Genomic DNA, 27500 nt, shown 5'->3' with positions numbered 1-27500 from the left:
CACATAAATACAGAATATAAAAGATTTATTCAGGTAATAAACTAAGCTATTCACAAATCAAGACCATGAAAAAGACATGCCTTAGTGTCCCTCATATGCTAGAGCTGAAACTTAACAAAGCCTTAGTTTCCTTAGCAGAACAGTAGAATCCATACTTGTTCTGTGGTTGAGACTGACTAGCTACTCACCAAATCTGCTAGGTTCCCATTCCTCTTGGGCACAGAGCTAGTCAACATTTCCCAGCCTTCTTTAAAGTAACGTGGGACCATATGGTGGAATTCTTTGTATGCTACTTCCAAACCTGGCCAATAAAATGATCCCATGTTATCTTCCAACCATTCTTTTCCTCCATGTGATTGGTGGATTTTGTTGTCCATAGTGATTATTGGAAATCATGTGTTTTGTATATGGTATTGCCTCCTTCGGTCTGAGTCCTTGAATGGCTGTGTGAAAAAGGTACCTTCCCATGCTCCAAACTATGATTAATTGGATGTTATTTATGAGTGAGAAAAAAATGGATTTTAATAAAGAGACAAATTACGGGGTTTTATTGTTATAGCAGTCAGCTTTCTTATAATTAATACCAACGCACACTATGTAGGGTTGTTGAGGAGCTTAAATAAAATAATGCATATAAAGAGCTTACCAGAGTTCCCAACACAAACTAAGACCTGCAGTAAATGTTCATCATTATGACTAGGTGAACTAGGTTTAGCTGAATAGGAAGGAAATAAATCCTATTCAGTTATTTTCCAAAACACCATTAGAATTTGTTTGTCTAATTAAATTTGTATCTAATTTTCTTTTTAATTTTGCATTTACGGTCAGTGCTTGAGTTTATAGGTTGGTTATCTTCTCCATGTTGAAAAGTTGAAAGGTTCTTCTGCAAGTTGAAAAGTATCAAACTCAACTCAAAAGTATGCTTTTTTTTTTCTCAAATATATCCAAGCATTACATGTCATCTATAAAATTTAATGTTTCCAAAAGCTCTTTTAGACCTAGATTATTTTTTCTATATCTCTATCTAATTTTAAAAACTCAGATAGAGATTAATAATGTAGCTATTAAGGGACACGGATGTGAAAATTAAACAGAAGTTATACTGCCTTTGGTTCTTTAAACTCATGCTATGAGTGTTGAATTAAAAAAAAAAAAACAAAAAGATGAAACAAAAATAAACTAAATGGGTCTCAAGTCAACAACTGTAATAATTTCTTGAGAAGCTTGCTAAGAAAATCTACAAGCCAAAATTCTTTGTCAAGTAGTCATTGCAAGACTCAGGCTATTTGCTTACAATCTGAGGAAATATTTAATTGCCTTTATTTTTTGCCATCGAATTTCAGAATGTTCCAGAAAAAGGTGCCCGGTCAGAACTTTGGCTTGGGGTGAATGATCCGTTTGCATACATGGACAAGGAATTAGACTCCAAAGTGACACGTACTATGCCGAGGTGAACAGACCCAAATTCTTAACCCAGCTTCCACGTCTGCAAAATAGAAGTTTATTTCTTTCTAAAAATAATATAGGCCCTGATATAATTCTATCTGAGGTGTAGAAGTTTGAATAACAACATGACCCAGTCTTGCTGCACTCATCTGAGTTTGGCAGCTCAAAAATCTCAAAGACCTTGGAAGCGGTCTTATGAAATGGACTTTAAATATTTAATTAAAGCGATGTGTGGCAAAACCCTATTGCAGAGATTGAAAATGAAGCTCTTCGGTTTTTTAACTTTTTCAAAAGGTTTGTTTGCTTATTTATTTATTGAGTTTTGAGAGTGAGAGAGAGGGAGGGGCAGAGAGAGAAGGCAAGAGAGAACCCCAAGCAGGCTCCATGCTGTCAGCACAGGGCCCCACGCAGAGCTCGAACTCACGCACCATGAGATCATGAGCCAAAATCAGGAGTCGGATGCTTAAATGACGGAACCTCCCAGGCACCCTGAAAATGAAGCTCTTTATGGAAATCGATTTTCGTTTTTCTTTGTTAGAAAGAATTCAGCACCACCCATTCACTAAGGTAGACATGGAATTGAAAGTTTGTACTTGCCAAACATCCTGTGTGATTTGCTATATTGTCTCTCTGCCTAAAATTAAAAGACTCATCTCAAAAACATTTAACCCTTCCTATTTATTTGTAGTAAGTTGCTGATGTTACGAATCCAGTAACGTAGATCCAAGCAATAGAATCCCTAAATCCCAACACGTCTCTTAATCCAAAAAACAAAGCAAAACAAAACAAGACGCTTTTTTCTTTTGTTAGGAAATTCACAATATTTTACACGGGGTAGGATCACAGCCTTCATGTACTTTATGAGGTTCACCTAGAACATGATTTTAAAGTCTCCAAGGATACTGTGTTCTCTGAAAGGTCACAGTGACATGAACAAAGCAGCCGGAATGACTAATGGAGAAATCTATTGTGCCTCCGTGCAGATTCCTCAATGCAGACTGCTGGCTTTGACATTGGAATTCAAAACAAAATCTGTTTCTGATTAGATATAATTAAAATGTTTGCTTTGTGTCAGGTACAAACTATCACCCCCAACCTCGCCCCAGCTCTGCTTTCTTCGAACTAGTAGAGGCTTAGCTTTTGTGTTTATAAAGCTTACAGTCAAAATCTAAGTCATTTGTGTGAGAATTTCCTGGATAACTAAACACATACGCAAACAAACCGGGAAATGAGGAAGTCAAAATGATTGGAACTCTCTGTTAACCATTTGATTATGTTCATTCTAAAGAAAATGAGGTTGAAAATTTGTCTTCATTCTGAATACTAATTTGCACTGCAGTGGTGTGTAAGTATCCTGGATATGCATTCATATTGCACTAAATGAATCTGTTTTCTCCACTTGCTAGGTGAGCAGGTGGTGGGATCCCCCTGATGAAGGGAACCTTGGATTTTAGGGGCACGTATGAGTTCACCAGCTCTCTTCCTACCCTGGTCTGTCAGTGCAGACCATTGGATTTCAGATCCTTAAATCTTCACACGGTATGGATCTCCAAAATCCGGATTCCAAAATTTCAGCTTAAAAGTACAGAAATTTGGGGAGGGGGGTACCCGGGTGGGTCAGTCGGCTAAGCGTCCAACTTCAGCTCAGGTCATGATCTCATGGTCTGTGGGTTTGAGCCCCCCCTTGGGCTCTGCACTGACAGCTCAGAGCCTGCTTTGGATTCTCTGTCTCCCTCTCTCTCTCTCTTCCCCTCCTCTGCTTGCAATCTTTCTCTGTCTCTTAAAAATAAATAAATATTTAAAAAAGTTTCTTTTTACATTTATTTATTTTTGAGAGACAGAGAGAGACAGAGCACAAGTGGAGAAGGGGCAGAGAGAGAGGGAGACACAGAATCTGAGGCAGGCTCCAGGCTCTGAGCTGTTAGCACAGAGCCCCGTGCCGGGTTCAAACCCACACCCGTGAGATCATGACCTGAGCCCAAGTAGGACGCCCAATCGACTGAGCTACCCACGTGCCCCATAAATAAATATTTAAAAAAAAATTTTTTTAAGTGTGAAACATTAGGGCGCCTGGGTGGTTCAGTCAGTTGAGTGTCCGAGTCTTGGTTTCAGCTCTCCCATCATGATTTAAACATCCTGGGATCAAGCCCCACATGGGGTCTGCTTGGAATTCTCTCACGCACGCTATTTTTGCCCCTCGGCCACTTGTGCACATGCCTCTTGCTCTCTCTCCTCTCTCGAAATAGAAAAATAAGCATTTTTAGAAGGTATGATGATTTGTTATTTTCTGCTTGTTTTTTTTTCATTTTATTTTTTAACATTCATTCATTTTTGAGAGACAGAGAGAGACAGTGTGAGCGGGGGAGGGGCAGAGAGTGAGGGCGGCACAGAACCTGAAGCAGGCTCCAGGCTCTGAGCTGTCAGCACAGAGCCGGACGTGGGGCTCAAACCCACAAACCGCGGGATCATGACCTGAGCCGAAGTCAGATGCTTAACCGACTGAGCCACCTAGGTGCCCCCCTATATACATTTTTAATGCAGCAGTTAAAACTTTAGTTTTTGCTTATCCTGCCTTCTCTTTTCCTTCCTCTCCACTGCTGTCTCCCAGCCCCCCAGAGCCCATGTTCACAGTCTAGTAGGTGGCCTTCAATCTTTCTTCTAATGCTCAGATAATCCTTTTAATCATGTATGAATATCTCTGCAATGCATTACATGTGTGATGTATCCTCACATACATTTGGGTATAGGTACAGGATTTTTGACCTTTATTTAAAAAAAAAACCGAATACATGATATACAAATTTTGTATTTTTCTTTTGCCACTCAACACAGCACTTTATGGAAAGGTTCCCAAGTTAACTGGAACATAATGGGATACCAAGAGCAAGGCAGTGGGATACCAAGAACACAATGGGATACCAGTCAATAGGAGAAGGATATTGACTGGTGGAGAAGAATGTACCATTAATGCTATTGGAATCACCAGCATACAAAAGTACTAAACAGCCGGGTGACTTCTAGTTAAGCATACGGATGACAGACAATGAACCACCTTCTTGCTTTTATCCAGGTAATTTGTCCCCACCATCTCCTCCGCAGTGGGCATACAGCTCTAATTCATTATCTTCAATAACTGTAACATATTCCAGGATATGTGTACATGTCTCATAATTGATCAAAGAACACTCCCTTTTCTTTTCTTTCTTCTTTTTTTTGGCCATAGTTGCTTTACTACTCTAGACTCTTATGTTCCAAGGTTCTGGTACTTTTTATCTGTCAAGAAAAGTTTCAAGATAAAATTTCTTGTTCCAAACGTATGTGTATTTTTAATTCTAGAGATGTTATGAGAGTATTCTTGGAAAAACTCTAACAGTTCCAAGTTTTCACCAGCAATAGATGTTTTTTTCTCTTTTTTTATTTCTTTGTTTAAATTACCGTAATGGATGTAAAAATATAATTTCATTAGGAATTACATTTCCTTGAATTTTTTGAGCTTTAACATTTTTTTTCCCATATGTCTGTGTTATGTCTACATTTGCTTCTTTGCTTTCCCACATTTACACATTTTTCTGTTGGGTTGTTTCCTTTTAATCAAAATTGAGGAGCTATTGAATATTATAAATTGAGGTCTGAATCAAAAATACTTTTTTTTCTAAAATCAAATGTTTATCTTTAGAATTTATTTTGCTATTTTTTTGCTATCTATTTATTCATTAATGCAATACATATTTATCAAGTACTTAAAAATATATGATGTGGAAAAATCCCATTTGGAACCGATTTTTAAAAGAATGAAAGGAAGAAAAGGAGTAACCAAAAATATTTGTCATACAGAAGAATTTTAATCGTATTAATATATGTCCATCTTTTTTTTTAATGCCTTGGGTTTCTAGTCCTGATTAAGAAAGTTTCTCCCGTAGGTAAATATAGTCTTCTAGATTTTCTGACCATATTTTTATTTGTATTGTTTATTTAATTTTACATACGGAATTGATAAATTCAGATTAAGACTGGAGTCTGACACAGATTGGTTCCCTGGGACACTGACTCTAAAATGAAGATTTACTGAGCACACAGTGTATCATGGCATGCTCTTGGGATTATAACCTGTGGAAGTAAGATTGGGCTGAGGGAGTAGCTGGATGGCCATGACATCTCAGTGAGGGCTCTAGTCAAGTCCGTGAAGCCTCCAAAACTGGAATAGAGTGAGGAGGCTGGTCCAATTATTGGTCAAGGGCTGCCCTGGGTAGGTGCTATGACTTGGGTTAAGCAGTTTTTTTCAGCTGGGCAATTCCAAACAAGATTGACAAGACCGTCTATAAGGAACCCTCTCAGCCGCTGGGAGAGAGGAGGAATCTGGAAACACATCATAGCATCCGCTACAGGATCCAATCTTATATTTTTACCAGATAGGCAGCCCATCTTACCTGCACCATTATGAAATAATATCACCAAATAAAATACCTCATTTATGATATATTAAATTATGTTGACACATCTATTAAATTATATAGGCACCCAGTCATATCTGCAACCCTATAGAATAATTTCACCAAGTAAACTATCACATTTATTATATATTAAATTAGATTGACATGTGTAACAGGTATTCCAGGACCTACTTCCATATTCCCTACTCTTTACTCATTATCTATTTGCCATATAAACAGAAAGGTAGATTTTTAGATAAAGGAAGAAGTGTCTTAAGTACATGGCTTACTATTTTTATAAATCTACTTATCTACTAACTCTTAAGGATTTGTGGATCAGGCATCTTCCTTTCACTGTAGATCTCTCCCCCCGATTTTAAGGAAATATGAGTTGCTTTTTCTATTTCTTTGAACTTTGAAAACATTAGGACGTACAGAACTTTAAATGTAATTAGACACTATGAAGAACTAAGCCTTGGGTGAAAATAATTCTCTTTTGTTACTTGCCTCTGACTCAATAATGTTGAAAGTTGATACCGTATAACTAAATGTGTTGATGTTTCCTGGTCTGTAACAGAGGCTGGGCAGGAATGATACACCAGAAAATGTGAATTAGAAAATATAAAGAAGTAAAATATCTTTTTTTATTATTTTTGGTTGTTTGTTTGTTTGTTTGTTTGAGAAACAGTGTGTGTGTGTGTGCATGGGCACCAGCAGGGGAGGGGCAGAAGGAGGGGGAGCCCAACACAGGGCTTGATCTCAGGAACCATGTGATCATGACCTGAGCCAAAATCAAGAGTTGGACACTTAATCGGCAGAGCTCCCCAGGCACCCCAAAGAAGTAAAATTTCTATATTGTCTAGCAAATGTAATCCTTGACATTGGTAGGGAAAAAAATAGTCAAAATGACTGAAAATTCTGTTTTCATAAAAATGAACTTTTGTTTTACAGTCTTTGTCTTTACAGAAAAAAACTAAGTTCAGCTGTCACTGGATGCTTCTGAATATACATTTTTAGAAAAATAGCAGGCATAGTTATTCTGATCTGCTTTATGATTTTAGAAAATTATGCAATATTGAACACAAGTTCTTGGAGGCTTGGTTTCTTCATATTTGTAATTAAATATAAAAAGAGGGATTTTAACCTGAGGTTAGCGAACTCAGCTTAGAGAGCTTGGAGGCAGCTTGTATTTTTCTAGGGAGAGAGGATTGATAGCTTTCAACAAATGTTCTCATACACCCAGGGCTGGAAAATGTTTCAGAAATACTCTCAGGATATTTGAAACAGTACGTCAGATTTTCCCACCACTGGGCTTGGTATATTTCAACTAGCTTTAATGGAGAAAACATATTTAATCTGTGCTATTGTCTTCTAAGTGTTAATATTTATTGGGGGTGTGCCATGTTCTAAGCATTCCACAGAACTCTCTACATGCATTATCTCATTCAGTCTTCACAGTAGGATAATGTAGGAGTTAATACCATCCTCTTTTAATGAATGAGAAATTCAAGGGTTAGAGAATTCATATCAGTTTCCATAGCCTTAAGGTTTAGACGCTGTGGCATCAGAATCTGAGGCCAGGTCTTCCGCCAAATGAGCACTCTTAATGATCCTTGTGCCTTATGTGTTTGAGGAGGAAATGTTGCAACAATAATGCTTTCCTGAACCAGAGGGTCTGCACAAAATCACAAGTAATCGTGGATTTATAAATAATTTATCGAAAAGATAAAATACTAGATTAGATTCTAACATCCTGGGAGGCCAGGGAAACCTAGTTGGCTCAACAAATACTGAGTGTCACTGATTCTGTCTTAATCCATTATACTTCCCTCTGCAAAGTCTTTTCAAAAAATTTCTCTCAATGAGGCAGAAGTCCCAATTATCCTCTGCCTATCGTAAGGAAAATCCTAGATGATAGTGATTCTGCAGGGGGCCATAAATGGGAACAGGAGTTTCCTCATGGTATTAAAGCAACAGAAGAAGACATGATTATCTTTGGGAGAATAGAGATGAAATAAGAATAATCCACCTGATCCTCAGCTTGGATACTCATAGACGATGCTGTAATGGATAGCATGGGATAGTAAGTGAGTGAAAATACACGCATTATTATCAGGAGAGGCACCTGGGGTATTATAAATTGATGTAGTAAAATCCTTTCGGAAAGCAATTTGGCAACCTGTCTGAAAAGCTATAAAAACCTTTATACCTTTGACCCAGTAATATCTCTCCCGAGAGTGTATCCTAAAGAAATAATTCAAAAAAGGAACACGACTGGATGCATACAATTATTAATTACAGCATTAACTCTACTGGTAAAATAAAAAAAGAGGAAACCACCTAAGTACCCAACAATACAAAGACAGTAAATTATAAGACATTAAGTCAAAAAAACATCAGATAACCGTTACAACTGTAATGATGATTACCGAAGCAACAAGATAAATATATGCAATGGAGTTGGTGAAAATAAAGACTACAAAATTGCAGGTATTTAACGACGAAGACTTTTTGAAAAGAGCTTTTCACAGGGTAAAGACTAAAGGAAATGGAAGAAAATAAAAACAGTTGCATATTATAATAGTAAGACTTGGGGCAAAATCAGTGCCTTATTGACATATTGTCTTAATACTATTAGCGAACTGTATGTAGAGAAGTAAAAATCCGAACCTAAGGACGGGTGCTCCCAGGTCTTAGGTGCTCCTCCTTCCATGGTACTCACCTGAGATCTGAGACAAAGGACCAGTGGTTACCTGATTTCAATTCACTGAGGCTTTGAAACCTGTCCTCTGTAACTTTGCCATTTTAAATTACTGCGGTCTATTAGAATAAAGCTATTGAGTATGACTTTTTCAACTCTGTACACAGGAAGTACTTTTAGTTGTCTCTTGCTGGTTTATTAGCTCAATCCCTAACTGGGTCTCTAGTTTAGCACCTCCTGTTTTCAAAATGCACTTTGTGAGGGCACGAATACAAGCAGGTACACATTCTTTTATTTTGAATTATTTATTAATTACCTAATATGCAGAGGGGACGATAACTCTCTCCTATGCCTCCAAGAGATGATTGCCTTACTTTGTAATCAAGGAACCTCAGAATCCACGGGCTGTCTCTTGAATCTCCCACAAAGCTTTCGTGTAGCCAAAAACCAGCACCGGGCAGCCCAGGGCTTTCCACTGGCACTTTTTCGTATCGGTACCTGGGCGAGCCTAAAAACTTGACACAAGCCTAGAAAGATCTCCTTTCTATAGTCTCTAGGTACTTCAGTCCTATCTATATATCAAAAACCAGCTAAAGCCCTTTCTTCCGCCAGAAAGCCTTTTTTGAAGAAAATTCGACCCTAATTGACTTCTACCTCCTTTGAGGTGGTTTGTCGCTGCAATTTGACGTTACTTATATTGCTGATTTGTATTATTACTACACTCTCGATACTATATACTTTTACTGTTTGATTTATTGTGAGAACTACAAAGGCAAGGAACAAAAATCCCAATCTTTATATAAGTAGATGTAAGTAAGCAACCAATACTCAGATATTGGTAACGTGCTTAACAAACATTGGTCATTAGCTTTAAAACTTAGTAAGTTCTGGGTTCTACCAAACATCTCTAATACTCCCATTATAACACTTTACCCACGAATGGCAAAATTGTAAAAACCATTTTGCACTTTATCTCCCTTTCAGTGGTGAGGTGCTTGGACTAAGAGGTATAGTGCATTCATTATCCTTTTTGTTTATTCTGAACATGAGTATAGTCTGTCACAGAGAGGTTCACTGGTATATTTGCTGAATGTATGTATCAATTAATCAACTTCATTTCCTTTAAAGGTCTTACATTTATGGGTTGAAATTTTTTTAACAAAAACATGATACCCTCTTGGAAATAGAGGTTAAAAATTTTTTAAAACTTACTTTATCTTACCGAAGAAGAAGAAGAAGAAGAAGAAGAAGAAGAAGAAGAAGAATACTGGTGGGGTGCCTGGGTGGCTCAGTCGGTTAAGTGTCCGACTTCAGCTCAGGTCACGATCTTGCTGTCGGCGAGTTCGAGCCCCGCGTCGGGCTCTAGGCTGATGGCTCAGAGCCTGGAGCTTGCTTCCGATTCTGTGTCTCCCTCTCTCTCTGCCCCTCCCCCGTTCATGCTGTGTCTCTCTCTGTCTCAAAAATAAATAAACGTAAAAAAAAAATTAAAAAAAAGAAAAGAAGAATACTGGAAAGGAAGAGAAAACATTTCTCAAAGTCTCACTTTGTGCCTGGGCAGGCGCATGAATGTCCATTTTTAATTTTAATATTAACAGTAGTGTCTTTTTATTGCGTGTTTAATATTTGCCAAGTACTTTTTCCAAGAGCTTTCCATGTAGAATTTTAGTTAATTCTCCAAGACCATAAAAGAGGTAAAATTATTCTCCACTGCAGAGAGGATTAAACTGCGATTCAAAGAGTTGCAATTGTTGGATTAGGTATTCTCAGCCAGAAGTTGGACAGTGTAAGGGCTAGAGAAATTAAGCTTTTCCAGAAGATGACAAATAAAAGAAAAATAATGAAACTTAAAATCGATTTAGCTCATTTATAAAGGTGAAGCCAGACACCCGAGTTGTTCCCTGAGAAGCACATGCTGGTGTATCTTTCAAAATTTTTCATTAAACTTGTTATGGATTTATTGAGGCCGGCACATGGATAAATTTTAGAAAACAATTTAATACAAAACTCAAATTATTGGATTTACAGTGGTAACTCTACCTTAATAAGGTGTTACACTCTTAAAAGGCTTACAATAGAATGCATACAGTCTAAGTTACTTTTCCAGTTCTTAAATATTTAACATCATTTGATAAAACATCAACCTGTTATGGCAGATCAGACATTTTTACAGTTTGATTTACTCTGCGCCCGGGGAATGTTATGAATCAGACTATTTATGGAGAATTAATCATAAGATTTATTTGTTCTATGGAGTGTTGATAGGTAACTTTTTTTAAAATCTAGAAAACAGCATTTCTGGATTTCAAGGAGATACTGGCTAACCTGATTTATCTATTTTATTAGAGGTTATAAATAACTAAGCAGATCAAAGTGATATTTATTTCAAGTCCCTTTGTCTCGTTGATAAAATGAGACTATTTTCCATCAGAATTTTTGTAACCAAGTATATAACTGCGCCCTATGGTGTAAAATAATCCTAGATACATCCAAAGCTATCACAGCAACATTACTTTGCCCTCAATGGCTAGAAATTTTGTACCGGTTAAAAAGAAATAAATATTTTTATTTTAAATTAAATACATATTTTAAAATAAAATAAACAGCCATTCGCTTATTCATTTCTTGTCTGAAAGTTGCTAGATGATGGGGCGCCTGGGTGGCTCAGTCGATTAAGCATCCGACTTCTACTCGGGTCATGATCTCGCGGTTCATGAGTTCAAGCCCCACATTGGGCTCTGTGCTGACAGGTCAGAGCCTGGAACCTGCTTCAGATTCTGTGTCTCCTTCTCCCTCTGTTCCTCCCCTGTTCACTCTCTCTCTCTCTCTCTCTCTCAATAGTAAATAACGTTAAACATTTTTTTTTAAGTTGCTAGATGATTCAACTTCTACCCAGCTACAATACCTAGGTTAATACACCCTCTGGGAAGAGGCATGGGATTGTTTATATGAACTTAACTGTTTTGTCTAAAAACATCAATTGGAGGATGGAAGAAATCTTCCTTCCAAACGAAATGTCATGCATTAAAACAAAGGAAAGGTTTTTGTTCCTTCTTGGTTTTATTTTCTCTCCATGAAGGCCCTAGAGAAACAATAAGTTTGTTTCACCTGTCCTGCCAAACAAACCCAATTTAGTCCTTTTTTTGAAAAAGTAAGCATGATGGTCATAACGCCAGAATGGAGAATTCATGTTTCCTTACTTCCACCCTATCTCTGAGTCTCTTCTTCTGACCGCACAAGGCTGCAGCTGGTGGGAAAGAGAAGGAAAGAGGGATAAACTTAGTGCCAGTAGCTGTGCCCCAAGAGATAGCACAGGGCAGAGTATAAAAGCAACAGGTTCTGGAGTCAGACAGACCTGATACTCATATTCTAAATTAATTTTATTTAGCAAATGTTTATGTGGATCTAGTTGTATGCCAGTCCCATTCTAAACTCTTGGCTAATATTACCTATTTAATCTTTGCAGTAATTTAAATGAGGGAGGGATTCTTCATACACCCATCCTATAGATAAAGCAACTGAGTCACACAGAGGTTAAGCAACATGCCAAGATCGCCAAGCCGGCAAATGGCAGAGGTTCCACTTACGTGCATGTTCACCAACATGTGCACGAGGCTGTCTCTCCAAATCTTGGCCAGAGCACTTAGTGCCAAACCCTCCTGGGCACTTCACCTCTCTGAACTTCAATTTCTTCAGTTGAAAAACTGGGATGGTACCCCCAGTTCATAACTGAGGTGGGTATTCATAAAACATTCTCTGATGGTCCTATCCCTTATCAGTATCTACTCAGCCCAGATCTACCCATCAACTTTTCCTTCTCCAGGTACTGCCACACTCAGTCACATATGTATTTGGGGAGGGCAGGACACTTAGCACTATTAGAGTTGGTATTTAATGACATTTTCACACACCACATTATAGTCTAAAACATCACCCAATATTACTTATTTTGTATCTCCCTTATTAGATCGGTGACTGCATCAGGTTTGGGAAATGTGTTTGACCTATTTTAAACTGTATCCTCAGCATCCACAGAGGGCTTAACGTGTGGGAGAAATTCAGTCAGTATAATGTCGTAAAAGGATGGGTGGATGGTTTTCCTACTGTCTGTAATGTTTCCATCAACATGTGTTAGTAAATGCTTCTTTGTTGATAGACATGCTAGAACAATGGTGACATTTCTTAGGAATAATAGCAACATAAGAAACTCAGTAGAAATGCATCAAACAAAATAAAAATTTTGCAAAGAGGAAAACAAAATAAAGGTCCAAGACATTTGACAAGTTCTTAAGTTGTTAATGTGCCAAACTTGTGCCTTTATTCTTTGAGATTAAAAAAAAATGTGAATTACATTTAGTGGGGTAATGCTGAGGTTATGAAATGAGAGCGACCAAGCAACAAAACAAAAAGAAACTAAAAAATAACGATAGCAAACAGCAAACAAAATCACAAAGCAAGGTATTTAAATAACATTCTTCCAACAGTCCTGATCCTGTCCAGATGGACATGAGAACTAACTCCCAGGGCCACATGATTTGGATATTGACCCCTGAAAGAAATCTCCAGACATTCTAAATGCCTAAATTTTACCTTAAATTGCATTCAGGAGACCAAGGCTTGCCCAGTACAGCCATAGCTCACAAGTACTCATAAATGGCTCCTTATGGCTGTGTCTAGAAGTCAGTGGGTTCATACAACGGAAATTCAGAACTGAATTACAATGAAATATTAAAGGCAGAATTATCTACCTTATACTTTTAATAAGAGATTTTATAGGATTTAGTCTTTTTCTCCCCCTTAGTTTGGAGACTTGGGTGTGTGTGTGTGTGTGTAATGTAAAACAGCTCACTAAGCTGAGTATTTGACAATATATTGACTTTCCATGTTAAAAAAAAGAAAAAAAATATGAAACCTTTCTAAAATGAAGAGTGAACGTACAGAAGGAAACTGAAGTGCTTTTACAAAAATGGACTTGAAGGCAAAACCAGAAGATAAATGTGTGTGTTTAAAATTATTTGTGGGCAAGCTTCCCATCTTAAATATTTGAAGTATTCAGGCCTCCAGGCACCTGTTCAACTTTGTACTGATTCTCCCCCAGGCAGCTGCCTCACTTGCCTCTGCCTCAGGCTGGTCCTGAACTTGGTCCAGGATGAATCACTGATGAGCAAATGCAACTGGTGCTAAATGACAGGTGTCGGTTCCTGATTGCCTTTGGTGGCCTGGGATAATTCTTAAAGGGGGAAGAAAAGAGCTACCAAACACTTGTCCTAAAATGTATCTTTTTAATGTTTGTGTTAAAAGAAACATACGTTAGAAAAATTAACAGGCATTATCAGGCTAAAGAATATGTTTTCTTAATGAATGCAAAATTATAAACAATGGTAGCACAGCAAAGAGGTGACAGACATCGTTGGCCGGATTTGAGGCAGGCATTCTATGGTGTCCTCACAGAACATGCCCTGGTGACAACTGAAGACTTGAATCCATGTACATGGGTTGACCCCATGGTCCAAGAGTCATTAAGAGCCGAAAAAGTCCTGAAGAACCTCTAGACTGTGCATCCCTGACAACGTGGTCATCGAGAGCACTTTCCATAGGGTATGAAGCTAAGAGTGGTGCCTTCACAACAAGTTGGCCACAGAAATTCCCCTACTTCCATCCTAGAATCCAGTGAGACTTTTCTGGGTGGCAATATGGTGTACCTCAGGAATCAGCAAAGTATGACCCACAGGCCAAATCCAGCGTACTGCCTCTTTTAATGTGCTCATGATCGAAGAATGGTTTTGGCACTTTTTTGTGGTTAAAAAGAATCAAAAGAAAAAGCATATTTAATGACATGTGAAAATTATATGAAATTCAAATTGTAGTGGCTACGAATAGTTTTATTGGAGCAAGCCACATGCCCATTTGTTTACATATAGTTCATGGCTGCTTTTGTGACAGAGTAGTTGTGACAGACACTATCGTCCACAGAACCTAGAATATTAACTATCTGTCCCTGTACAGAAAAACATTTGCTGACTCCTGACATAGCCTCCTACCAGCTGTGTCAACACGAAATTTACTAACACATTACGAGCTTCAGTTTCCTTATCTGAGGGGGGATGTTAACACTGACTGCAGAATTATTAGGAATATTACATGAGATAAAGTGCCTAATGTGATGGCGATAAATGATTGCCATTTTTTTTTTCTTAATGGAATTGGAGGAAGAGAAGTATTTCTTGGTCTCTGTGTTGTGATTCTACATGACGGAAGTGGCCACCAGTCTCACTGAGATTTCTGGCTGCGTGACAATGTACTGGATGCTGTCTTAGTCATGTCTGGCCACCATAACAAAATACGGTAGACTGGGTGGCTTAAACAACAGATATTTATTTCTCACACGTCTAGAGGCTGGAAGTCCCATGATTTGAGTGAATGGTCAGGTTCTGGGGAAAGCTCGCTTCCTGGTTTGCAGATGTCCTCCTTTTCATTATATTCTCACATGGTAGAGCGAGAGTGAGAGTGAGAGAGAGGGAGAGAGAGAAATGATGCAAGAGTGCATGCGCTATGGTGTTTCTTTCTTCCTCCTCTTTCCCCTCTCCCTTCTCCCCCACCTTAATCCTCCTCCTCCCCCACCTCTTTCTCCTTCCCTTCTCCTCCTCCTTCTTCTTCTTCTTCTTCTTCTTCTTCTTCTTCTTCTTTTCTTCATCTAAGGGCACTTACCCATCATGGGGCTCCACCCTCATGACTTCATCTAACTCTAATACCTCCCAAAGTTCTCACCTCAAAGCACCATCACTTTGGAGATTAGGATATCACTATATGACTTTGGGCAGAAGTGGGGCTGAGGGACATTCAGTGCATTACAGACACTCTAGTTGAATCCCCGACAGATATTCCACAATTTCTTCAATGCGCAGCAGCATTTGATTCCACGCCAGCTTTCGGAAAGAACTCTCATTAGTTTTAACCAATGAGGCACCCCAAGCGAAGTCAGTCAGAGGGGGACATTTTCAGTTATCTCAGTTCCTACAAGGCGCCACTACACTGAGTGGCAGCAAGAAAAAATATGCATGTTTCCACATAAAAAAGAAATGTTACACCCAAAAAAGTCAATAACACCCCTTATGAGTATCGTCCAAAGTCACGCAGCCCATCTTGTCATATTTCCAGGTAACCTACTCCTTCGTGAAACCCTATGTGTCCAATGAACATGGATACCAGGATATTCGCTAGGAGTTCTGGGACACAAATGTCGTCTCTTCTATATAGTGTTGTGAGCAGATATGAAACCTAAAATTGCTACAGCATTTTATGCCTGTCATTTCACAACTAGGCAATCCAGTTTCAAGTAAAACAAGAAATACAGAGAAAAAGCCAAGGCATAAGAATCAGAGAAGAACAAATAGTACTCAATCAAGCCACATCTGACCATTTCCAACCTGTGAGCTTCTCAGTCTTTCAGAGCTTCAGTCACTTTGAGTTGGATTTCTTGAAATTTGCCAACACGATCAACTCACGGCTACAGTCAGGCTCTGCCTATAGATTCGGGTTGACGGTGGACCTACCCATACTGCTCAGGTGATCCCATTATAGGCCGGTAGTCAGAGAAGCAAGATGTAGACTCAGGAACGTGCTAAACTTGTATATGTTTAGATCCGCTCACAGTTTATAAAACATCTCCTATACACTGCTTACCAAACTTAAATTGTTACTTAGCATCACTGTGTTTGAAGCTCTCTGCTCAACAACGAGAGATGCAAAGATGAATCGAGCACGTTACCAGTCCTCAAGGACTTAGTGACCTCGTGGTGACGAACAACGTACAAACTACATGAGGAATTAAAACGGGAGGCAGAATAAAGTGAGAGGCAGACTCTGCATGGTACGAAAGCCAGAGAAGGAGAGTTATTGCCCCCATTAGATCCTCACAGCAACTCTGTGGGGAGGTGGAACAGATGTTTCTATCCTCACTGTTACAGATTAGGAGATTCTGAAAGGTCCAGTGTAACTGGAGTAATTAGTGACACATTAATTGGGCTCCGAGATTCTGGCTCAAAGCCCGATATTCTTTCCATCCTTCCACGAAACCTCTTACCAATAATAACGGCATCATAGAAAAAAAGAGTATTGTTTATTAAACACTCAATAAAAGGCTGACATAGAGGAACCAGATGTGTATTGTCAAGGAAGAAAATGGGAAATGTATAAGATAATAAGGACCAATGGAGACTGGGAAAAACCACAGGCCACCTGTTCCAATTAAGGGGAAGCAACCACTCAGCTCATCATTGACCAATATTGTCAGAACCTTACATTTTTCAAGATTCAGAAATCTAAAAATGGATATTTATAAAGTATTTTAACAGTTTAGCAAGGCCTATTAACTCTTTCCAAACACCAGAGTGATCCATTTAAAGCACAGGTTATTGTTCCTCCATCCACCCCACATATTATCAGCCAAACATTAACCTGGAAGCCCACCCATCCCGGGTATTATAAGAATCATTAGGGGCGCCTGGGTGGTTCAGTCGGGTGAGCGTCTGACTTTGGCTCAGGTCATGATCTCATGTCTTGTGAGTTCGAGCCCCGCGTCGGGCTCTGTGCTGACAGCTCAGAGCCTGGAGCCTGCTTCCGATGCTGTGTCTCCACCTCTCTCTGCCCCTCCCATGCTCGTTCTCTCTCTTTCTCAAAAATAAATAAACTTATTTTTTTAAATCATTAACTTATTATAAGGGTTAGATTTTAATTATGTGGGAGGAGGTGTTGGAGTCTAAAAACTGAAGTCAAAAAACACAGATTAAGAGTCACTGATCCATCACTTAATGCAATGGTCTGGGAGAATACCTAAGTCCCAGTGTAAATACACACACACACACACACTTTTTTTTTTCTTTTTTTAAATTTTTTAACATTTATTTATTTTTGAGAGATAGAGAGAGACAGGGAGTGAGTAGGGGAGGGGCAGAAAGGGATGGGGAGGACTCAGAATTGAAAGGAGGCTCCAGGCTCTGAGCTGTCAGTACCGAGCCAGATGCAGGGCTCAAAGCCACAAACCCCGAGATCATGACCTGAGCCAAAGTCAGATGCTTAACTGACTGAGCCACCCGAGCGCCCCCCCACACACATTATTTAATAAGTGCTTTTTAAAAAAATGTTTATTTGTTTTGAAAGAGAGAGAGCCAGGGAGGGGCTGAAAGAGAAGAATCCCAAGTAGGCTTTGGCTGTCAGCACAGAGCCCAAAGCAGGGCTCGATCCCATGAACCATGAGATCATGACCTGAGCTGAAATCAAGAGTCAGACACTTAACTGACTGAGCCACCCAGGGGCCTCTAAATAAACACTTTTTATATGAAGTCCAAAGTTTATAATTCATCCTACGGGGCATATATGTACAGTTACGAAAACTGATAAATAAATAGACATAGCTGTAGTTATGGGCATATCACTATTCACGCAAGAAAGTTCAACTCTGAATATCAGATGAAATTCTGACTCTGGTACATTAGGTAGATGGCATCTCCTATAGAGGCTTGTCTCTAAGCAGCTCATTTCTAGATGTAAATACTGCATGTTTTACACTTAAAAACAAGTGGCCAGACCACCCATTATTTTCTGAGGCATATTCACAGATTCCTTATTCAAAGACTGTTATTTCCAACTAGGAAATTCACATCAAACAGCGAACAAATCAAAATTGTCCTATGGACCAAAGCACCTTGTCAGGAACGTGCCCAGGCTTTTCTACTTATTCAGTACCTAAAGTTTTCTTGTTCACAAACTAGAGACAGTCACAGCATCTAACTTCAGGTATTCAGGCTTCATAGATGATTTGGTCTCATGAGCTTTTGGACATTTTATTTCCTGATATTATGAGAAGTGAGGAATCCCACTCAGCCCTCCCATGAGATCGCTACGATATGATGCCATTAAAGATCTGAAATAACACTGGGGCAGCCGCTGGAACAGGCTGATTTGATGTAGCACCATACTGCACAGAGGGGATCTTAGGGAATTCGACGTTCCATTCCGTCTCACATTGCCTGGTACAAAACATGTGCATAATAAATCTTCGTCGAATAAGCAATGGAATGGAAGGAATGAAAAAGAAATGGATGCTAACACAGACATGAGATTCTTGTGGATTTGGAGCTTCACTTTCTAGGGTAGCCAAGCAATAGTAGAATTTAACACCAAGTGCTTTCCATTGTTAAGTCAACATGAAGTGCTCCTTCCAGAAGGCAGTCTGGTTGCTGACGATGACCTTGGGAGAGCACCAAGTATGTACGAGGCATGGGGATACATTAGCCCTTCTGTTCACACAAATGGCATCCATGAGGGCAAGCAGTCCGGTCCTAATTCTTCACATGCTGGACACTTGATCTGAGATGTTAAACTCTTTTTAAGCAGCCCAGCCATTGACAAGCTGGGCTTGTCCAGCTGTTGGCCAGATGTATTTCATATGTGTTCTTATGCCCATCGTGCTGGGTGCTGCTTCCGTCTGATATTCCCTCTGCTAAATCAAACACAAAACACACAATGAACTCGTCGGCCAGATTTTTTCATATCTCTCCACAGAGAAATTTAAGAAAGAAGAACAAAGGTTGCACCTTTCATCTGGGTGAGAAGTAGCAAATTAAATCCTCATCTTGTCCCTATCGCCACCACAAATAGAAAACATATCCGGGAGCTCTAATGTCTTTGGACATTACATTACATGCATGTCAAATTTTATAGCTGATTATAACTCATTTCAAAACAACACAGGAATTTCTCCACTACTAAATAATTGGTACTGTACATTGTGAATGCCAAGTGGAAAGACAAAAAGAATGACAATCTTACAGAATATGTGGGTAGCAGAGCAAAACCTGTTTATGCCTGTCAAGCTGTGTAACTGCTTCAATTTTTTTCTTTTCCACACATTTGAAATTAAGTCAACACAAGAACATGCTAGGGAAATCTGTCTCCTGGGATTACTAAAGTATAAGTAAAATATAGTACAGGAGACTGGAATTTTTTTTAACAGATTTTGTAGGACTGTCTGTCCATACGTGTCTCCATAAGGATGACTGAATAAGCATGGCTTTCAAATCCCAGTAAAGCAGAATAGGTGAACGTAGGTGGTTCAGTCAGTAAAGTGTTAGACTCTTGATCTCGGCTCAGGTCATGATCTCACAGCTCCTGGGACTGAGTCCTGTGTAGGGCTCTGCACTGATAGCACGGAGCCTGCTTGGGCTCTCCCTGCCCCTCCCGACTTATTTTCTCTCTCTAAATAAACATGAGAAAAGCAAACAAATAAACAAACATGAGAAAAAATTTAAAAGCTCAGTAAATCAGAATAAACACTTCCTACCTCTTCATCAGTTTTCCTTCCAGATTAAAGTTCTTCACGTATCCGAAAGTATACTTATTATACCTTCTAAGGTTTTTAGGGTATTCCCTTCTCTAAGATAGCGATGAGTTCTACCATTTTTGTTTTCTGGATCTTGATCATTTCTCCTGAATCACTGGGCTCTTCGATTTTATCCCTCAACGGTATTACCACTCTTTGGTTCTTTGGTTCTATCTGGTTTAATTTTCTCCTCCTTTCCTATTTCTTCCTCTTCTTTTTTCTCACCATCTTTTTCTTATTTCCTTTTTTTCTCTTTTCCCATCTTCTTCATACCCCCCTTCTCATGGTCAACAAGATTCTGTATAATTGACTCTTGTCTGTTTCTTTTAACCACTTTCTCCCTATTTTTTCCCGCACACATTCATCTCCAAAATTAAACTTATAATTTCCCAACTAAGAGCCTTTATGTTTGCTCTTTGTTTGGCCTAGAAAGCTCCTGTCCAAATCTTCTTTCCCATCAATGCTATCACATATGACTATACATTGTGCACAACACAACTCCAAGGACAACACTCATTTGTTAAGAGCATGAGCAGGGGAGGGGCAGAGAGAGAGGCAGACACAAAATCTGAAGCAGGCTCCAGGGTCTGAGCTGTCAGCACAGAGCCCGACGCGAGGCTCAAACTCACAAACCGCGAGATCATGACTTGAGCCAAAGTCGGACACTTAACCGACTGAGCCACCCAGGCGGCCCATCTGACAGCATTCATTTGGACTGTGATATGACTGTTTTTCCGGGTGTTTTTGAAAATGGTGGACTGTTTTTCTACTCTAAGGAAATTCGCGTATATATGGTCAAAGAGGGCTTTACTCCCAACCATGTGTAAAGCTCTTCTACCCATTATTTTCTATTCAGTAATTCTTTATTTTATTACTGTGTTGGTTTCCTTCATAACACTTACTGGAATAAGCAATTGTCCCATTAATTTATTTGTTACATATTCATCATATCTCTTCTCTAAGCCAAAGTTACTTGAGTTTTGTGACCTGTGACTTTTTCCACCTTGTTCTAAGCTGTATTTTGTAGTGTCTGTAATATCCCACACCATGTCTGTGACATATGAGGCCCTTTATAAAGCAGTGTCGAATAATTACAAACACAAATGAGTGAATTGGTGAACACATTTTCCCTGAACATATTTATTTTTCTTTCTCATTTCCAGCGTCCCTGTTTTAATTAGGTAGAATAAACCCAGCCTTAAAATGATGGTCTCACAATCCAGCTGTCGTGTAATACATTTCTTTGTTCCATGAATCTTCCCCTTCTTTGAAGGCAGGTGATTAAAATTTAATTGTGACTGTGAAATATAGCTTATCAATTAACACCACTTTAGTATTTCTGTTGATGCACATAATGTGTTTCATGATGGCAAGATGCAAGTAGGGCTTGTGTGAAGGTTAGTGTAGGACGGTGGATGGGGAAGAATAAGAAGAGAGTTTATCAATGAAGAGATGGACAGGCCAACAGAGATTTTTTCCATCTAGTATAAAACCAGGGCCTGCCTATTCACTGCTTAACAGAATAAGACTGGAGCTGATATTTGTGGTGCCCTATACCATATTCCTTCTGCCCATTTGATTTCAGCACAGTGGTGGTGGATAGTTCCCTGCACTTTGTGGCTTTCTGCTAAGGCATTCTCTGTTTTGCTCTCTGCCTTGAAAGGCCATGTAGCCAAAAACAGACACAACCTAGAATTGGAGGACTAAACAGAGGAATTAACACCCCCCTGCGACAATTTCCAACTGTAGGGTTATAAGACTTTGTCGCTATATATTTTAGACTCTCTCCATCTTTGGTAGGACGCTTGTGAAGCAGTTTTTACGTTATTACTCAAAGGTTCAACTGAAGGATAGAGCCACAGTTATGCAGAAACCATCGATGCACTGGATATCGGGTTCATTTTTTCTTGGTTTCACCTTCCACACTTCCTTACTAGTGTCTTTTGGAATTTCTTCCCCAGTAACTACCTGGCTCCAATTATTTGCTTTAGCACCTACCTCTGGGGAAAACCCAAAAGATAAAGACTCTAACTCTTCTCCCCTCTTGTTTCATTTGTACCCACCCAGCCTCTTTGCAATAACCTCTGTTGCATTTCTGTATTGCTCAATAATAAATTCATAACTTTTTTTCTAGTGAAAAAACTACCAGAAATTAACCCAAGTTGATCCAAATAAGGCTGTTTAAAAGCTATACACCCCAAATTTGAGCATTCTTATTTAAGCAATATTATTTATTTTTACCAAATCCACCTCGTCTTACAAATGCACAAATTATCTTTATCTTTCTGACTTTATAAATGAGATATTGAATAAAATTTAAGAAGCAAAAAAAAAAAGTAAAGCAAGGTACAAAAAGACTTAAATTCATATACAGACCTCAGTAATTACTGCTTTCAGAGATGGGGAATTGTTCTTCATCTTTTAGCTTTATTTCCCCTTTTACAAATTGGTGATTAAGACATCCATCTTATAGGTGAATACTGAGGATTAGCTGTAAAACACACTTCCCTGCATTAGTCTTCCATGCTTCAAATAAAAAAAGAAAGTACCAAAAACAAAAAAGAAACCACAGTTGATTCTGGAATACTATGGGTTTAAACAGCATGGATCCACTTATACAGGGATTTTTTTTTTGTTTTTTGATACATATAATATAGTACTATAAATGTATTTCTCTTCTGGGTATTATGTTAAAGTCAGACTGAGAAAGACAAATATCATATGATTTAACTCTTGTATGGAAAGTAAAAAACAAAGATGAATAAACAAAAAGGAAACTTCTTTACTATTTTCTTAATAAAAATTTTCTTTCTCATTTTCTTTATTGTAAGAATACCGTATATAATACATATGAAATGCAATATATGTGTTAATCAACTATTTATCCTTTGGGAAGGTTTATACACATGAACCAGAATGAGACCCTAGACAAAACTCATGATTATATAGTCAATTAATCTATGCCAAAGAAAGCAAGAATATGCAATGGGGAAAAGACAGTCTTTTCAAGAAATAGTGCTGGGAAAACTGGACAGCTACATGCAAAAGAATGAAACTGGACCACTTTTTCACACCATATACAAAAATATTCTCAAAATGGATAAAAACCTAAATGTGAGATCTATAGCCGTAAAAATCCTGGAAAAGAGCATAGGCAATAATTCCTCTTATATCAGCTATAACAACACGTTTCTAGATATGTCTTCTAAGGCAGGTAAACAAAAGCAAAAAAAATGTTGGGACTGCATCAGAATAAAAAGTTTCTGCATAGCAAAGGAAACTAACAACAAAACTAAAAGACAATCTACTGAATGGAAAAAGATATTTGCAAATGATGGACCCAATAAAGAGTTAGTATCCACAATATATAAAGAACATATACAACTCAACACCAGCAAAACAAAACAAACAAACAAACAAAACCAACTGATTAAAAACTGGGCAGAGTACCTGAATAGACGTCCTTCCAAAAAAGATATACAGATGGCCATCAAACACATGAAAAGATGCTCAACATTACTCATCATCAAGGAAATTCAAATCAAAAGCACAATGGGATATCATCTTATGTCTGTTACAATGGCTAAAGTTGAGAAGGCAAGAAACAAAATGTTGTCAAGGATGTGGAGAGAAAAAAGAATCTGCATGCACTGTTGGTGGGAATGAAAATTGGTACTGCCATTGTGGAAAACAATACAGAGTTTCTTCAAAAAATTAAAAATAGAACTATCATATAATTCCACTATTGGGCATTGACCCAGGTAAATGAAAACACTAACTTGAAAATATATATGCACCTCATGTTTATTGCAGCACTAATCACAATAACCAAGACATGGAAAAAACTTAAGTATCCATCAATACACGAATGAATAAGGAAAATGCTATATACACACACGCATACACACGTGTGTGCCTACACACATGTACACACACACACACACACACACACACACACACTGGAATATTACACAGCTATAAAAATGGATGAAATCGTTCCATTTGGGACAACATGGATGGATCTAAAGAGTATTATGCTAAATCAGACTGAGAAAATCAGACTGAGAAAGACAAATACCTTATGATTCTGCTCATAATTGGAATCTTAAAAAAATGAACAAATAAAGAAAATGCAGAATCAGACTGAGAAAGACAAATACCTTCTGATTCTGCTCATAAGTGGAATCTTAAAAAATGAATCAATAAAGAAAATGCAGAATCAGAGAACAAACTGATGGTGACCAGAGGAGAGGGAGGTGAGGCTTTGGACAAAATGGATGAAGGGGAAAGAAAGATATAAGCTTCCAGTTATGGAATGGGTAAGTCATGAGAATAAAACACTGACCATAAACAATACAATCAATGATATTTTAATAGCAGTGTAATGGGACAGATGGTAGCTATTTAGTGGTGAACATAGCATCACGTATAAGCTTGTCAAATCACTAAGTTGTACACCTGAAACTAATTAACATTTTGTGTCAACTATACTCAAAAAAGACAAATAAATAAAATAAAAAAATTGTGCACAGATTTTGACTGTGTAGAGTCTAGTGCTCCTAATCCCACATTTTTCAACAGTCAACTCTACAGCTAAATATACCAATACGGGAAAATCTCCAAAATATAGATATAAAGAAAACAAATTTTAGAATTCTAGCACAAACTGATTTATGTTTAAAACAAACCTATAATCCTTTAAAACAACATATATATATATATATATATATATATAATTTAATATATATTAAAACAACATATATATATCTTTTATTTGGGAATATAATGGGAATTTTATATGGGAATATATACATATATATGCCTATATTTTATATGGGAATGTGAGAGTACATGTAAATATACCACAAAAATCTGAAGTATGTATATCAATTGTAGATGGAACATTGATGGAAGGTAAGGTATATATATTTCCCCAACTTTTGTATTTTGTGGTAGGTTCTAAGAACATCTACTCACGTATTTCTTGTATAAGTATTCCCCATTCCTGTTTTATACATGGAACTCACGCAAAATTTTCCAGTCTAGACTTGCTGCACAAAGAGCTTTATTTTACTGTGGAAACAAACAAAAAGCAGAATGTTTGTTTGTTTGTTTGCTTGCTTGCTTGCTTGCTTGCTTTCACAGAGATAAAGCGGTGCCTTGGCCATATAACAATTCATTAAATGTTAAGTGATTAAATCAATGATCAAATAAACAAGTGACTGATCAAGTAGAGATAGGAAAGCTCCAATTTCTGTAAGATGAGCCTATCATTCTTACAGTTGTCCAGCAGCATGACATCTAGTATAACCTGAAAGCTGCAGGTAAGTGGCCCAAATGAGGTTCCTCAAAACTCACTTTTGCTTTCTATTTAATTTCCAACAGTATTTTTCCAGGATCGCTGCTATGGCAGGAGATGGTGGTGGTATGGGACATATTCACTCAAAGTAGGAAAGATGAATTTGTTTTCCAAAATCAGCTTAAAGAAAAGTTAAATGTCAATATCATTTTCATTGATACTCTCATGAAAAATCTTTGGAATAACAAATCTATTTCAGGTTTTATGAAGCCTTTGCAATCTGTATCACTCTAAGGTGATGGTTGTGATTGGAAACTCTGCTCAAGCATGTCTAGTTCAATAAGACTTGGCTTTATACATCCAAGCATTCAGATTCCTGGCTCAATGTTACATTAACAATACCGTTTGTCTATCATTCCTTCTTGTCTCTTTTTTGCATACCTAATCTTTCTGGGAAAGAGAAATGGCAAATTTTGATATACACTGGCAAGAAAAGCTAGTAAGGCTTTTTAGAAATTCCTGAGAAAAACCTATCATCAGATATCTGTCTGGAATCATCTATCTTTTGAATAAAATTCTCAGAATTATGAAATATCGATTTGTAGAGCCAAGATCTGAATCCAGGCTACCTGACTGCAGATCCAGTAAATAACAAGTAATATTTAAGCAGATATTATTCAAATAAGATAGAGCTTAAAATAGTAATATAAAAGTAACTGGTCTCGGTATACCTTTCTGGTATAATGGATGGTGTGGATAACAGTGATGCTATCACCACTGATACCATAGGATGTTACAGAAATCTGAAAAAGCTGGTTTCAGACAAGGAAGTACCACCCTCTGAAATAGTATGCTTAACATCTCTTTTCACATGATAAAACTAAGATTTGGGGAAGTGACATAAAGTGCCCAAATTCACACACCTGTTAGGTAATGGAGCCATAATTTGAACGTAGGAGATCTATCCATTCTTCCAATCAAATTGATTCCATCTCTTCTATATCCAAATTACAGTGCTAGAAATAACTGATATGGGTTAATCTTATCCTCTTTTTTTTTAGCCACTTACTAAATCTCTAACTAGACTAACGAACATGAAATTGCATTTGATCAAATAAGCATTTAATTTGAGGGCCAGAACTATGTTTTGTAGGAATTATAAGATTGGATTTAAACAGGATTGCAAAATGGGAGTGGACCTGGGGAAGCGGAAAATCACTGGACATATTTTTAGGCAAAGAGAACTATCCACCCAGCCTTAAATATGGAGGAAGCGTGCTTGGCAGCTAAATAACAATAATGCCATTATCATGATAATAGGTAAACACTACTAGATGCTTACTCCGTGCTAGGCATATACTTATCATATGTTACCTAATGTTCATTTACACGTGAACAATCAATAGTGTAGATAAGTTATCCAAGTAACACAGCTAGTAAATTCAGAGGGGGTGAACCAAAGTATGTCTAATTCCAAACCTTATTTTGTCAAGCTTTTGTAAAACTACCAACAGTTGGGAACAAAAGAAGATTTTATTTTTAAGAGTTTTTTTTTCTCCCAATTCTGAAAAGATGGCAGTCAGTGGAAGTTGCAGACCATAGACTTATGGGCTCAGGTAACACAAGAGGGCTCACCTTTCAGGATGTGAACTGACTCACCCAAAGGAGCCTGTAACAGGACCAGCCTGCTTGTCACCTAACAACCTTGTAACTGTGTTAAGGTGATTTCGTGATGGCATCTTAATTGAGGACAGCCTGTTCCCATTAAGGACCTGGTGATGACTCTTTGTGGAAAGAACTTAACAGGACGTATTCCCACTGTCTCTGAAGAAGATGGAGCTGGACACTTTTCCTTGGCAGTTTGACCTTGCTGTTTGGATGAACTTCTTGGCAAAACTCACCCTGAAGCCCTAAACTCAGGTCATATTTCCAGATTTCGTATTTTTCTTAGATTTCTGCTACGGTTCATGATACAGTCTGCCTTATGTTATTAATTCTTATTCACTTGGTATCTTTCTACTCCTGAACTATCAATACTTACAGGCAAAAACCTAATGTTTATTATCTGTGTGATTTTACTCTCCATGAGCAGCACCTTGGATCATCATGTCTTGTAGATAGAAGTTCAGGTCCAGGATTATTTATTGAATGAATCAGTTAATTAGTTACCAATGAAAGGTAAAGAACTGTCACCATGACTAGCCCCTTCACTTGTGTCAATAGTCTTATGATTTTTATCTACTTTCA

Source organism: Panthera tigris, chromosome C1 (assembly GCF_018350195.1).
Source record: "Panthera tigris isolate Pti1 chromosome C1, P.tigris_Pti1_mat1.1, whole genome shotgun sequence".
Lineage (NCBI taxonomy): Eukaryota > Metazoa > Chordata > Mammalia > Carnivora > Felidae > Panthera > Panthera tigris.
The sequence above is the reverse complement of the archived record's forward strand: the minus strand, read 5'-3'. Positions refer to the sequence as shown.